Source organism: Tamandua tetradactyla, chromosome 25 (genome assembly GCF_023851605.1).
Source record: "Tamandua tetradactyla isolate mTamTet1 chromosome 25, mTamTet1.pri, whole genome shotgun sequence".
In the NCBI taxonomy this organism is placed as follows: domain Eukaryota; kingdom Metazoa; phylum Chordata; class Mammalia; order Pilosa; family Myrmecophagidae; genus Tamandua; species Tamandua tetradactyla.
In genome coordinates this window covers 18,770,911-18,787,066 of record NC_135351.1, presented here as the reverse complement: position 1 = coordinate 18,787,066, position 16,156 = coordinate 18,770,911, and the positions used below count along the sequence as shown (strand labels likewise).

Sequence of the window (16,156 nt, the reverse complement as noted above, 5' to 3'; positions counted from 1 at the left end):
CAGTTTTAATATTCACCCTTCCTGTGCCTTTGCATTTCTCCAAAATGAAGCGTGAAATTACAGTTAAGGAAAGAATGTCCCAGCTTTAAAGAAATACCAAGTTCATCCAGCTAGCCTGTTTCTGTCCCTCTTAAATTCGTTGGATATATTTAGCAAGGGATGGTAGTGGTGCTACTCTGCTGAAAATAGGTCTCTAAAAAAGTGATTAGTCTGAATGTAGTTCACCCTCCTCCTTGTAAAACATCTTCATAAACCTTTTTGCCACCCATGTGTTTATTCTGTGGAGAAAGAGACTGTCATGTTCAGAAGTGCACACAGCAAAGCAGCTGGAGGTGATACAATAATCCAACAGAGTGGGAGCCTCCCTGGAAACATGTGAGGGAGCTTGTGCTGCATTCACACAGTTGAAAGGATGTAGGGTGTTGACAATCCTGGCAGACGCAACAGATAAAAACTGCCATTTGGATATGGCAGGGAACCAATGTGTGTGTGTGTGTATATGTTTTACAGACTTGTCTACCTTCTTTCTTTCAGTGATAATTCAAGTGATTCTGTAATTATTTCACCACATTCATTTACCAAAGAGTTGAGAAATTATTTAGAACAGTTCTTAGGAAACCAAAGAGGATGTAAAAGAATGAAATTGAAGGAACAAAATACAGAGATATTAACAGGAAAATCTCTTGAACGTTGCAATATGGCTAGCTTAATACAGTTTGTCAAAGGGAAATAACTGGAAGGACTGCCACGGAGAATAAATGTAAAACTGAGATAAACAAACCCATTTTGTACATTTCTATTAAAAAGGCCTTATGTTGCAACAGATGAAGATAAACATAAAGGACCACTTGATGTCTTCCTAAACCTGCCCATGTGTCTAACCCTCAGCCTGTAAATCTGGAAACTTCAGTAAGTGAGATTTCTAGGCTTTTCTTCGCTTTCTACTGTACCACATCCTTCTCTTGAGAAGGGAAGATTGTGTTGGCTCTGTATCTTCTTTGTGTTTGATCCAACTTATCCTATATCCGACTTAAGGTTGGCACTATTCCAGCTGTGGTCTAGGATTCGTCCATGCTTGTGTTCTTTCAGTTTGTTTTGCTAAGTGAAGCTTACAAGCCTGCCTGGATGTCACCAACTTTCCTGGAGGTCTAGCTGGATCATATCCTATTTTCAGAGGAGTGCTTATGGGTTTGGGAATAGAAACATTACAGTAATGTACTTGTGCCAACAAGAGGCAAACAGAAATTCACTCCAGCACTGTGGCACAGTTTTCACTCTCGAAGTCTTTAAAACTCTGTTATGCTTCTAAATTTAATTAACGGCATGACCTTTCTTTGCTTTTGATGCAAACCCATAATTACAGGCAATCTGCAAAGCCGCATCTATACCCTTCCTTTCTGTTTTGTTCAGCATGACATAGAGCATCACTTGTGTTAAATGAACTATTAGTCACTCTTGAACTGGAGTGTATGTGTAAAACATCAGAGGCAGCTCTACCTCACCCCACATCTCTTCTGATTACCTAGACATGAGTATTTTAAATGTAAACCTAAACACAGGAGTTGCTGACAAAAACGCCATTATTTAGATGTTCATTGACGGGCCCTGTATATTAGATGTTCTTTTGCTATTTCACACAAATTGATGTTTTGACAGGTGCCATTTTATTTGGTTGGCAGGGCTGACTCTAGTTTTTTTTTTTTTTTTGGTCTCTTCAGCACTCTGAATTTTCTCTACAAAGTACAAATGCCAACTTGGTGTAATGTGTAGTTTTGTGGGCCAGACGTGATCACTAAAAGTCAAAATTAACAAGTTCTAGAAAAGACTCCAGTTTGTGCTTGTATAAGCTATTTTGTGGCATTTTATTTGTAAGGTAGTTTGAATGTAGTTTAATTAATTCTTTCCTCTGGTGAATTATTGATTCCTCAGCCTTGAAGTGGACATTCAAATAAATATTTGGCAAAGCAGATTTGATGACAGTGTCTATTTTTCTAGAAGGGAAACATCCATCTTCTCTATAATAAATAGCTCTGTAGGCTCCACTGTAGCCTTTGTGGGGAATCATAGCATCTTTCTTTCTGTTGATATAAGGAGGTAAGTTTCTTGAAAGACTATAGTTATTTGGACAATTCTCACCCTCTGCACTTGGTTTAAGACAGAGAAAATAGAAGAAATTCATCAGTAATATCTATGAAGACTAATATCTTCCGAGTTTCCTTTCTTAGGGAGAGTTTAGAGTACTCAGTACAGCTTTTTTTTTTCTTTTTCTGTGCAAGAAGGTGCTTCCAATTGCATTCTGCCACTTAGGTACTTAATTTCAAAGAGCCTGTACTTAATGTACCACCTACTATGCCCTTGTTTACTCCCATAATCTTAGGAATATTGGGATGTGGTCCATGTCTATGAATTTGTTGGACTTCCAAATCTTTTGGAGGTTGTGCTTTTTACACATTTTTCCATTTCAGCCTGCCTCAACTTTTGCTTAAATTCTTTTTACAGAGTTTTGTGTGAAGGATGTCAACATTCTGTCCTTCACTCTTGACTAATTTACTCACAAAGAACTGAGTTCTTCTTCAGCTGAGGACACAGATAATTCCCTGTTCCTTGGAAACCATTGTTAGGCCATGGTTACAAATCTCTCTCAATCTCAAACAGCCCTAGTAACTGTTGATTAAAGGATTAGAAAGAATGCAATAATGTCAGTTTTCTCAGAATCTGAGAAAGCAAGAGGGCTACCAGAGAAAAGAACATCTATCAATCTTTCTTCAGCTGCTACCAGCCTCATAAGGGATTTCCTCAGCTATGGAACACCCTCTTGTCTAAGGTCATACCCTATTGGGGATTGAATCATGGTCCCCACAAAAGACATGTTCAGGCCCCAACCCTTGGTCCTGTGGATATGAACCTATTTGTATATAAGCACTTTGAAAATGTTATTCATAAAGTGTGGCCATACTGAATAAGGATGTGCTTTAGAACTGAATTCCTTATAAACAAAGGGCATTGGAAATGGAAGTAGAAGCCAGAGAGGAGAAAGAGAGTGTCAGGTGACAGAGACAGAAATGTATCTACAAGCCAAGATTGTGGGCAAACCTGCACTACAATGCCATAGACTCCAGCGAAGTGCATGACCTGCCAAAACATTGATTTTGGACTTCCAACCGCCAAAGCTGTAAACCAGTAAATTCCTGTTGTTTAAGCCAACCAATGTGGTATTTGTCGTAGAATCCCTGCCAAGCTAAGATACACCCCTTTCTAGAGCAGCCCCACGACTGATTAATGTACATGTGTAAAGACCAGGCTATCTTGACCCAGGGTGGAACAATTCTGAAAGCCCATTCTAGCTCCCGAGCTTGTAGCGGGGTTGGCTGAGTTTGTTGTTAGGGTTGCATTGCAGCTCAGCAGCTTGTTCTACCCACACCTGCTTTCTTCCACAGGTGTTGACCTCAGGGCACTCCCTAATAAACACCCTGCAGATGAAACTCCATCTGTGTCTGATTCCAAGGGAACCCAGCCTGTGATACAGAATGATGATGTTTGTCTGGACAAAGGAAAAGACATCATCATGGAACTCTGTCTTTGTCATCATCAGATAAGAGTTTCTTATCACAAAAAAACAATTATAATTGGGCCCTGAAAAGAAGACAACATTGATATTAAATTGGACTGAGAATAAGCTGAGAGCAAAGGAGAAAATTCTGCAATTTTTGCCTCATTGACAACAGTGTCAATGACATTAAATTACCAGGCATTTCATTTCACCTTCATAAAAATTCTATGAAGTGGATATTATTCTCATTTTGTGAATGAGGAAACAGGCTTGGAGGTGTGAAATAACTCCTGCAAGACCAAAATGGATCTTAAATTCCACTCTGGCTCCAAATCCCTAAATACACAATTGCTTATCCTTGACTGGAATGTGCCTCCTTCAGCCCTCCCTACTTTGTCAAGGCCCAGCTCAAGTGCCTCTGTTAACACACAGTTAACTCAAATAATGCCTCACACATGTAAATTTTGAAAATTGGGTCTTGCCCGAGAAAGATATTGCAGTCAGATAAAGCTATATTCGATTGTATGAGTGTAAAGCTTATTTCATGGTTTAAGACAGTGCCTAATCAAGGTACCTAAATGTAACATGGAAGCTGAATCAGGATGAACCCTTTAAAACCCATCTAGTATAGAGAGTGAAACTATAAAAGCCTTTTATTCTGACTCTGTGTTACTTCTGTTTTTCAGTATTAACCAACAAATCACATTTGAGGACAGATCATCACTCTTGTCCTCAGAATTGTTTTGTAAAATTATAGCTCTGTTATTTGGTGCCTGCTCAGCCCCATGGCAGGCATTTTATGTTCCTACCTCATCCCTGGTTTCCTCTTTTTACATTTATTGTTGCTTTGCCCTCATTTCCTTCATTTTTTAAGCATTTGATTTATTTTTTAACCTGCTTCTTTTTAGAAAGTCAATTCCATATTCTACATCATTTACCTTGGAGTTTTCTCTAGTCCTCTCCCCTGTAAGAATGGTACCTGAATAATAACTTCTTAATCTTTTAGAAATCACAAAAATATCCAAGCCATCATGATAGAGAGTTAATGTAAATGCTTCTACTACATTTATGTTGATATTAGGGAGGCAGAACAAGCATAGGATTTAGAGTCAAACAGACATGGGTTCAAATCCCAGGTCTAGCAATAATGTGACTTTGTACGAGTGGCCTAGCCTCTCTGAACCTATAATAATGCTTGACTCTAAATGTTCAGTAGACTAGAAGCCCCAGAAGTTGTTCATTAAATGGGCCTATTATTATTTTCATTGGAGCAGGCCTGGAGCTAATTCAACTCCAGCATCTGAAATGGTGCCTGGCAGTATTGAGTGTACTCCAAAGTACAATGAATGACTGAGTGCCCATGAATGAAATCGTAGTATAGTGAGAAAATGGATTTTGAGCACTGCCATTAGCCAATAGCATGACTGTTAGACACTTTGTTGGGTCTCTGTTTCCTCAGGTGTAAAACAGGGAGTTTAACTAGATCATTTCTATAGTCCTTTCCAGCTTAAAATTCCTGATTTTATGGGATGTTACAAATATTTGGTCCCAGAGATGAGTGAGATGATCAGATATGCCTCCATTTTCTCTCTCTCTCCCCACTTCCTCCTTCCCTCACCATTCCCCACCTCCCCCTACTTTTCTCCTTGCCCTCTCCTTCACAGGATGATACCTGTATCCTAAACTAACTTTCCAACTTGCCCTTTTACTATCTGTACTGAATTTAATAGTGTCCCTCAAAATTCTTTTCTACCCAAAACCTGTGAGAGTGACTTTATTTGGAAATAGGGTCTTTTGCAGATGTAACCAAGTTAAAATGAAGTCATGCTGGGTAAGGGTAGGCCCCAAATCCAATATGACTGGTGTCCTTTTAAGAAGAAGGATATTTGAACACAGACTCACAGGGGCGTGTGAAAATGGATGCAAATATTGGAGTGATGCATCTACATGCCAAGGAATCCCAAGGAATATCAGCAACCTAGAAAAGGCAAGGAAGCAATTTCCCCCATAGCTTTCAGAGGGAACATAGCCCTTTCGACACCTTGATATCAGACTTCTAGCCTCTAAAACTGTGAGAGAATAAATTTTTGTTGTTTTAAATCACACCAGTTGGAATTTTTAGGAAACTAAAAACTTTTAGTTTTAGGAAACTACAACACTGTCCCTCACCGAGATCTGCCGGGAAGTGAAAGGAGACCCCCAGGAGTCACTGCTGGCAACAACAACAGAGACTTTTCCCTATATCACAGCATGTTTCAACCAGACAACTTGGTTCCTTAGGATTTCTTCGATGCACAGAGGGATGGAAGATCTAATACTAACTGGGATTTTATTTCTCCATTGTTCTGGCAGAATTTACTGGTCCACAAGAAACATGAGAAAACCCTGAAATCTTAGGAATCTCCATAAAAGAGGAATGCTCCCATCATCTGAGTGAGACAAAGAACTTTGAAGATAAGACCTTTGCCCATTAGTCTATAATTACACATATTTTCAGAGTCCCATTTTGTCCTGGCTAAATTCCTGGATATTAAAAAATCTAAGAGTTAGGCAGACTTTGGGTGTACAGTTATTTACTTTACAGTTCTTTCACCTTCTCTATATTTTGACATTTTTTAATCCTGGTTCTCTTGCAATCTGTTTGAATTCTGATAAATTGATTACCTCTTCTAGGCTTTGCTTTCCTCATCTGTTAAAGGGAGGGTGTGAGTAATAATACATACATCTTAGAGTGTTATGAGGAATATGTGACATGTTTAGCGTATAAACATGTAAGGAAAGACAGACTAAAAATAACTCCTAATCATGGTGACTTAGGCCATGTTTTAAGGCTACAGTGAAATGACTGATGAAGTAGAAACATCATGTCTCTGCCAATGTTATAACATAAGATATCCCTCCCTCCCACCACCCTGCCACATGTCCAAGAGCTCTCAGCCATTGGAAAATATGAAAATGCATTGGGACATCACAGTGTACTGAAATCACCTCATGGCAGAGTATGAGACTTTTCTGATTCATTACTCAGCTTTCTGGATTTGTTAGTTACCTTCCTTTTGTCGTTGGTATAATCCCAGTTTTTCTCTGCTGGTTCATTCCCAGTGAGTCATTCCCAAATGGGGGATCCTAGCAAACCTGCTGGTATAAGGAGATTACTGATCAACCATGGTTGTTGGAACCAGACTACAATTACACCAAGCTTAAAGAGCTTCTTTTCTTTAAAATTCCAGAGGGGTCCTAAAGAAAGTTTCTTGAGTTAAAGTAACTCCTTTTCATAATTAATTGGTTCATTAATGTGTTCCCAATACAGAATAGAGGTAATGACAAATATCAGGGATGTTAAACCTCATTGTTTGCCAAATACACTGCTTTTAATGCTGGGTGACTTGTAATTCATATGCCTATAGAGCTGTACTTACTGTAGTGGGCTAAAAACTTGGCATGTTATTCCAAGCAACGTCCCTAGGAGTTAGTTACTATTATTACTTTTTATAATTATTACTACTGTTATTATCCCCATTTAGACAATGAGGAACTTGTAGTTAGCCTAAATAGATACAACTTGTTAAGAGGCAGAGTTGGGATTTGAATCCAGGTCTGACAACAAATTCCAAACATACAGACTTTTCAGAGATTCTTAATCCTTTTTAAGGTGTGCCCTTTCTGAGAAACCCCTTCTCAGAACAAGGTTTCTAAATTTTAAAAAATTGAGATTACAAAGGAAATGAATTATATTGAAATACTGGTATCAAAATGTCTTTAAAAATTATGATATAGTAATTGCATTAATGTATTAAATACTCAGATCCAGTGACAGATCTTAATAACTATCTAAATTTTGAAATGAACATGGATATAAACAAAATTTCAAGATAGCTGCAACAGCCATAGTGCAGTATAAAAATATTTTTTATTTCTATTGGTAACAAGTATTCTGAAACCACTAGGGATTGTTTCCTATGCTCATAACCAAAGAAATGCTAAATTTCTACTGAGAGGTTAGTGATAATAAAAGATGTAATCTTTTCCCATCAGATTCCCATATTGTGGGCCCCTGAAATATCTCTATGGATCCCTTTTGATCGTGTGGATTCCAGGTTAGGAAGTCATGTGAATGTACTGACTCTTCAAAAGTAATTTAAGACTTGTATCATTGCTATATCTTTCATTTTATCAACAAACATTTGTTGGTCACTGTGCCAGTTTGAAAAGGTTTATGTGCCCTAGAAAAGCCATGTTTTAATCCTAAACCTTGTGGGAGCAGTGTTTTCTTCTAATCCCTATTCAGTACTGTATGTTGATAACTTTGATTAGCTTATCTCCATGGAGATGTGACTCAATCAAGTGTGGGTATTAAACTTGATTAGGTGGAGATGTGTCTCCACCCATTCCAGGTGGGCCTTGATTGGTTTTATTGGAATCCTTTAAAAGAAGAAGCACTTTGGAAAAAGTGAGAGAACAACAAAAGAGAAAGCCACAAGATTCTAAGAGAGCAGAGAACACCGCAGAACCATGCAGCAGAGAGTCCACTAGCCTGCAACTTTTGGAGATGAAGAAGGAAAACACTTCCTGGGGAGCTTCATGAAACAAGATGCCAGAAGAGAAAACTAGCAGACTTTGCCACATGCTCTTCCAGCTAAGAGAGAAATCCTGAACGCCATCAACCTTCTTGAACCAAGTTATCTTTCCCTGGATGCTTTAGATTGGACATTTCTATAGACTTGTTTTAATTGGGACATTATCTCGGCCTTCAAATTGTGAACTAGCAACTTATTAAATTCCCCTTTTTAAAAGCCATTCTGTTTCTGATATATTGCATTCTGGTAGCTAGCAAAGTAAAACAGGCACCTAGTTAGTATATGCTCGGCATTGTGCTGAGAAGTACTGAGTATACGAGGATTGAATTAGACCATGTACTTATCTTCATAGCCTACCAAGATTATCAAGTGTAAAAATTGATAATATATATTACAATATGGAATCAAGATAAAAACAAATTATTGTGGATGCACTTGTGATCTATCAGTATACAAACATTATCTGAATCCTCCATCTGACTAAGCAATCTGAAATAGACTTCTACGATTGTATAACTTTTTCTTTCATTTCTCACAAATACCTTCTACCATGCGCCCATTCCTAATTTTCCAGTTAGTTGCTCACTTAGTCAGGGTCTGTGTATCTAAAACACAGAGGATAATTATTTAATGCAGGCAATTGGTTACACAATTGATGGAGGGGCAGAGAAGACAATAGGAAACCACGAGGGCAGCTGAGAGATTAGAGATGGAAGCCCTTACACCAGTAGGCTAGAGGAATGAAGGGAGGAGATCATTTTACCAGAGTTCAAAGGCTGGGGTAACCCACTGGAAGTTGGAACCATCATGAGCCAGCATTTAGCAGGAGTTGGAGCCACAGAAAACACACAGCCATGACAGAGAGAGAAGTATCTTGACTTCTCCGATCTATATCTGATTGCTTCCAGATCTATTAGCAAGCATAAACTTTCCCATCTCAACCACTCCTGAGTACACCATTCAGTGAGATTAATCACATTTACTGTGTTGCAGTACCCCTAGCACTCAGCCTTACTAAATCATTCCCATCCCCCCAAACAGAAACCCCACACCCATTGCTTTGTGAACTTTGTTGAAATCTGGACATTTTGATATTTTAATGTGCTACTGCTGGAATCTAAACTCTGTACCTCAAGCTTTTATACAGCTAGTATTATGGCAGAACTTTCCTGAATGCCAGGAGCTGACAAAAATCTTTTTTAAAAATTTTTAAAAAGAAGGGGAAAAAGAAAATGCTTTTCCCAGTTTTTGTAGTTGATCTGTGGAAGTGCTTTCCTTCAGGGCTTATCCATACACTGAGATTAGAGAATAGCTCCAAGCCAAAGTACATGGGTCTCCCTGATCCTTCTGTGTGTGCTTCTTGTCTTGTAACCCTAGTAGTTCCCCTGTTTGCATGGATATGAACATCTCCTCCTCCCTAGGAAACAGTTTCCTCATGGTCCCAGGTACCACACTGAATGTTCTATAGTCAGCAACCCCTTATACCAGGCAGATATTGACTACTTTCCCACAGCTTTTTGTAGGAGAGATCTGTGAATTACCTTCTACACATAGAGTAAGCTTTAGTAAGGAAAGTCCCACCAGAAATATTGGGCCAGCCATACATGCACAAATGTTGCTCTGTTCCTTCTGGAACCAAGGCTAGCGACCCACACTGGGAGCACAGTGTGGCTTCACACTGAGCTGGTGAAGGTGGGGAAGGAGCCAACTTGGCATCAGGAGATGCTGCTGCTTTTAAGGGTCCTTTTCTTGTTCAGCACTTGCCCTATTGCTTTATTCCTTTGACTATTTTCTGAAACTTTGAGAAAGATGTTTTTGCCAGTTCTTACTGATTGTTCAAAGTTTCTGTGGGGGGTAGAGCCCTGAAGCATCTCATTCTGCTATCCAGAATCTGAGTGTTTTTAATTGGACATTTGTCTGCCCAAATGAAAGTGAGATTCCATTGTAAAGAAAGAAAATTTGATATTGGTAGACAATTAGGAGTGTAGGCCATAGCATCCAAATGTGCTATTTGTCACTTCCCAAAGTTGAAAACGACTCATAAAGCATTGTGTCTCTTTATTTTATGTAAGAAGTGCAAAGGGAACCTACTTCTCCTTTATTTTGTTAGGGAATATCCCAACATTCCTACCCCCCTCCCTGCCCCCCCCCCACACACACACACACTTACATACCTGGACTTTACTAAGATTATAAGCTCCATAATTTCATGAGATTTATTCCCCTATCTTCTTATATACATGATTTACCAAGTCATCTAGATTTTCTCCTACTTCCTGTTCCAAGTTTATCAGCATGATATCATTAACATCAGCTCTATGACTAAATTAGATTCAAAGCCAAGGAATAGACATAATGCTGAAGTGCTATTGTAAAAGTATATTGCTGACCCTGGCAAATATAAGCAAACTCCTTCTGATGTCCCCACTTACGATAGAGAGAGAAAAAAGCAAAGAATACTCTGTGGAAATTCAGGATATTCTGAGTGAGTAAGAATAGACCACAAAGGCTAGTCTAGGTTAAAAAACTGATGAGAATGTCTATTGAGATTTAACTAGCTATTTTAATTTGGTTTTATTATTAAACCAACAAACAATAGTACAAAAGGACAAAATAAGCTTAAGATACTAGTGAATGGATGTAATCTTTAACCTTCGTTGTTTCTCATAGAGGCATGTCAGAGGTTTCGCAGTTTCGGTGTACAGTCTTTATGAGTAAGAATTTTCATCAGCCATTTTATTATTTTAGTCTCAAAGGAATTTGGGGCTATTGCATTAGTATTCAAGGGTCTATCATGTCACTATGTAAGGAAATCCTTATGTTCTACAATTATATGCTCTTACCTTCTATTTTGAATTGAATCATTGGCTCATCTCAGTGTGGCATGCCTGCTTATGGCCTGCATGAATCATCTAAATCCTCACATTGCAACCTTCCAAACCTACTTTCACCCTAATCAATGCTCCAATTTCTCTTAAGATACTGGCTGAAGCTGTAAATTCAACTCATTTTAATTAAGAAATTTTCAGGATCAAACCATGCCAATCTTATTCAGTTTTCTCCATACCTCAGCAACAAGAGATAAGAAATTCTTACCTAGCCATAGAAGCTTCTACTTTTTAGTGTATGCTTTTAACAAGGAGTTTTAGAATTTAAGCTTGTCTTTTCTTTCATTTAAGCTATCAGTTGTTATTAGAAGAAGCCATCTCATTTCATAGTCCTTGAATCCACTATGACCTTGTGGTAGTGTGAAGTTGTCTGTACTCCAGAAAAGTGTGTCCTTATATCTAATCCAGTCCTGGGGATGTGAACCCCTCATAAGTAGGATATTTTGATGAGGTTACTTCAGTTAAGGTGTAGCCCAGCTCAATTAGGGTAAGTCTTAATCCTATTACTGGTATCTTTTATAAGTAGAATGAAATTCAGGCAAAGAGAGAAAGCCACAGGAAGCAAAAAGCTGAATATTACTGGAACCCAGAAGAGGAGAGAGGTGAGGAGCAACTGCTATATGCCTTGTAATGTGACATGCTAAGGACCTAGGATTGCCAGGAGCCAGCTTCAGAATGCCAGTCTTTGTGAAGAAAGCATCACCCTGATAGTGCCTTGATTTGAATTTTCCTTTGGCCTCAAAACAAAGAGCGAATAAATTCCAAGTGTTTAATGTGAGCCATTTCATGGTATTTGCTTAATCAGCCTAGGAAAGTAAAACAGACCTTCATATTACTCAATACAATGAGCTTTTAGTCCTCCAAAGCCTCATCTAGGAAATTTATTCCAGGTGCACATAGGTAACAATTTAACTACTTACCAGTTCATGACAAGAACTCTAACATAAACTGGAGTTTCATTGCCTTCAACCTCAACCATGATAGATGACATTCCCAAATTTCCAAATGCTCCCGTATTTCTCTAAGGCTCTATTACCTGCAGCCAGTACATTTCTGGTTCCAATATTTGGACCATTCAGAGTTCTTAATTTCAAAGAGTGGACACCAACTCTAACTGAAGCAGAAAAAGACTAATTTATTAAAGGATAGTTGGATGCTTCACAGACTCTCTGGGAAGGCTGAAGAGTCCAGTTTGTGGCTAGGCAGCCAGGAAGAGTACTCACTGAGAAGAAACACACAGCTTACATGGACAAGGCTAATTGGACACCAGACTCCACCAGCCCCTCTGGTATTGCTATCCCAGAAACTCAATCATTGAGAGATACTGAGAGATGCCAGAGAGTTTCTTATGGTTCCCACGACTTCATGGCTTTGTCAAATGGAGACTAGAACTCATCTTTAATATAATGGAAGTTAGAAAAGCAAGGATCAGGCATGTCAGATTCTGTATTGGAAGAAGGTACATCCTATCTTTTGCTGACATGTGTAAGATATGCAAATCCAAACATAGGAAGAAGTTTCAGATCTTAAACAGCCAGAAAGAAATAAATTTTCACTTTACCTTCTAATAAACCAAAACCAGGAGAGATCTTCAAGCCTTTTTACCTTCTTCTCCAATAGGGAGATAAGATCATGTACTGTTTTAAATCTATTATGCACCCCAGAAAAGTCACGTTTTAATCCTGATCCAATCTTGTAGGGTCAGCCATTTCTTTTCATCCTGATTCAGTACTGTAGTGTGGAAGGTTTTGACTAGATTATCTCCATGGAGATGTAACACACCCGATTGTGGGTGTGACCTTTTGAGTAGGTGGACATGTGACTCCATCCATTCCAGGTGGGTCTTGATTAATTTATTGGAGTCCTTTAAAGAAGAAACATTTTAGAGAGAGCTTAGGACAGAGACATGGATGTTTGGAGATGCTTGAAGCCCAGCAGGCCTTGTTGTATGCCTCCCATTGAGATGTTAAGCAAGCCAGAACCTGGAGAGAGCCAAGGGAAGTCAAGAGATGAAAGACAGCCCTGGAGAAGTAAAATAAGGAACTGTTAAACGAACAGAGACTGAAAGCAACACAGCCCAGGAGCAAGGGACCAGCCAGTGCCAGCCACATGCCTTCCCAGCTTAAAGAAGTGTTCCAGACCCATTGGCCTTTCTTGAATTAAGGTATCTTTCCCTGGATGCCTTAGTTTGAGCATTCTCATAGGCTTAGAACTGTAAACTTGTAACTTATTAATTTCCTTTTATAAAAGAAATTCATTTCTGGTATATTGCATTCTGTCAGCTGTTTAACAAACTAATACAGATCATAGCCAGCAGAAAGACAAATATGAAACATATCCTAAAAGTCATTATAATGAGCCTATTCCCTCAGTCTCACAATGGATTACACCACTTTGAAGTTCCCCAGTAACTTCAATAGCCAATTTTACCCCCTCTCTCTTTACTAAGAAACTGTGATAACATTAGAGCTTACTAGGTTACTTTCCTCCTTCTAGGTTCCCTCTTCTGCTAACTTATTAAATATTAACATTTTACACTGATTTTTACCAGAGTCCTGTCTTCCTCTATATTCAATAGCATTTTCACCTATTCAACATTTACTGAATATCCACATATACTAGGCTAGGTTTTAAGGCCCCAAAGACTCACATCCTAAGAGGAAGGAGGAGACATAATAAAAGCAATTGAAGATTAGAAAAATAAAAGTGTTCAAGTCCTTGAAAGAAATATTTCCCCATTTAAAGTACATATGGAAAGAAGCAACAAGCAACAACAACAACAAAAAAACAAAACCCCCAACAACTCCAGTGAATTCCTCTTGCACTTAGAATAAGCCCACATTTCTAACCATGCCAGACCTATCCATGATTGGGCCTCAGCCTTTTACTCTGACCTCATGCTCCAGCCCTGTTAGCCTTCTTTCTATTCCTTGAAAAGGCCAGGTTCCTTCCCACTTATGTATCTTGGTGCTTAATATTCACTGTTCTCCGTAATCTTCCCAAGGCTGACTTCTCAGAGAGGTCATCCTTGACCACGTTATCTAAAACAGTCATTCTCTTTCCACTCACTCCATCTCAACACTCAGATGTCCATTATGTGGTATATTTAGCACACCCCTCCTCACCAAGAGCATCTGCTACCAGAGAGGAGGGACCCTACCAGTCATGGTCATTGCTATCTCCACTGCGCTGCATGGTGTCTATTCATAGTGAGCTTCATGAAATGTTTCATATATGAATTAATATATAAGTGAAGGAATAGCAAAGTCCGGCCTGATAGTCATGGCTATTTTGGACATGTTAGAGATCAGTATACATGATGTAAATCTCCAAAGATATCCTGGATTTTCCTTTTTTCTGCAGATCCTTCTTTACCTTTATACTTTTTTTCCAGAAGACAGAAAGGAAGAACCAAAAGTATCTTTGGTCAAGTGAAGTAGGTTCCACTGAGGTGGATCATGGGGCCAGAATGGCATTCAAAGATGAGGAGACCTGTGTTTGGTCACATCCAAAAAAACAAGCTTTTCCAATAGAAGGAAAGCACTTGCCTGCTAAGTAAGTCTCACAGAAAGGGCAGGTAAATTGGGAAGGCCCCAGTCTAGCCTTTTCTGTAGTCAGAGATGACAGCATCTGCCCACTTATCTGGTCTTGTGAAAACAACACTGTGCTCATTCTCATTAAATTTCAGAACTAGCAACAAATAGCAGATCAGACTCCAAGTCTGCTGCTTCTGTTCTCAGTGTGGCAATAGCCTTGGCAACTTTCTCTTTATCTCACAACTCTAAAGCTATTTTTACACTGGCATAGGAAAACATATTATTTGCAGAAATGCCTCCGGATTCTATGTCATTTATGCAGGGACAGAAGATGTTTTCAAAGAACCGTATTTCTGTAGTATTTTTGCGACAAAGACTTTATAGCAATGATTTACCAGGTTGTGTGGGTGTAAAAATAGCCTCTGTTAACTAGTATTCAGTTCTACTTTGGCTGTTTAAAAATTTAATCAAGTTTTTCAGTCTCCCCATACTTAGATTTTATATTTTACGTGTGATCCATTTGCAAGCTTTTAGAATACAACAGAGTGCCCATAAGTTCTGTTCTCAATCCTCATGTCCTTTCTTTTGGTTTTTGTTGGAATAGCACCAGTATCGGTGCCCTTTGGAATTCTTACATTAGATAATCAGGAAGTAATGCAAGTTTCTTGCTTCACTTCCATAGCTTTTGAATTAGTTTGGGTACTCCTAGAAGCAAATGCCAAGACAGGGTTAGACATGCAAGAGATTTCTTGAGAGAAATGCCAGTGAGGGCCAAAGGGGAGCTGAGGGAAGGTGGGAAGGATATAAGGGAGGTTAGGAGGGCTGAATATGCAGAATCTTAGACTGCAGTAGATTCTAAGAAAGTCTCAGCCAGTTTGGTGGGGAGTCTTTGAGCCAAAGTCCCTGTCAGAAGAGTCTCATGCCTTTCAGGAATAAGCCTGCCTTAGTGACCCTGCCACAGTCAGTCATTGGCTAGTGGCAACACTTTGGAAGCTGGAGTCAGTACAAATACGTTACTACATTCTCAACTGTCAATTATGCTCTCTGCAGCATGAGATGTGACAAGTGCGTTTTCATGGCACCTGCAGCTCCCCACCCAATGTTCTTAAAAACAATAAAAGGCAGGCTCTTTTAAAGTGTTTTCTTTAAAACTCTTGGTCCTGAAGTAGCACATCAGTCACCATAGGGGAAGGACAATGAAGTCAGGAACTTTATGGCTTCTTCTCCCAGAGAAGCTCAGCCTTTACCCATTTCATAAATTGGGCTTCTACATAGATTTACTTTAGGGGAAAATGATTCCACTGCATTCTTCCTAGGTAAAAAGTGGCCAAAGAAATACCACTGGTGGGAAGGTTCTTCTTAGAGCCCTAACCCTTGATTTCTGAGGTTTGGGGGGAAGAAAGATGTTTTCTACATGATACTTATTTTCCCTTACCATGTTCTTCTACCCATCTGTGAGTTCTCGTATATCTTTCCAGCTCCCTTCAGTGCCTTTCCTCTCTCTCTATGTAGAACAGTCTTCATCCTTCATGACTCTCATGAACTGCCATTTCAACTGCCATTTCCTCTCTGAAGCTCACCCTTACTTCCTAAAGCCAGAAAGCA

At 39.1% G+C, this 16,156-nt stretch overlaps 2 long non-coding RNA genes across 2 annotated transcripts in view; one reads left to right on the top strand and one right to left on the bottom strand.

Annotated features, from left to right (window-relative positions):
• LOC143669361 (uncharacterized) overlaps nucleotides 1-16,156 on the bottom strand; it is a 22,724-nt gene extending 6,568 nt beyond the window's left edge. Inside the window, exons 1-2 of the long non-coding RNA XR_013168877.1 lie at nucleotides 15,987-16,156; nucleotides 6,600-6,688 (exon numbers count right to left, since the gene is read on the bottom strand). This is a non-coding gene — a long non-coding RNA (uncharacterized LOC143669361). The remainder of the gene's footprint in view (nucleotides 1-6,599; nucleotides 6,689-15,986) is intronic.
• Nucleotides 2,051-6,105, top strand: LOC143669363 (uncharacterized). Its single transcript, XR_013168882.1, has 2 exons — nucleotides 2,051-2,824; nucleotides 5,903-6,105. It is a non-coding gene; the product is annotated as an uncharacterized LOC143669363 (long non-coding RNA).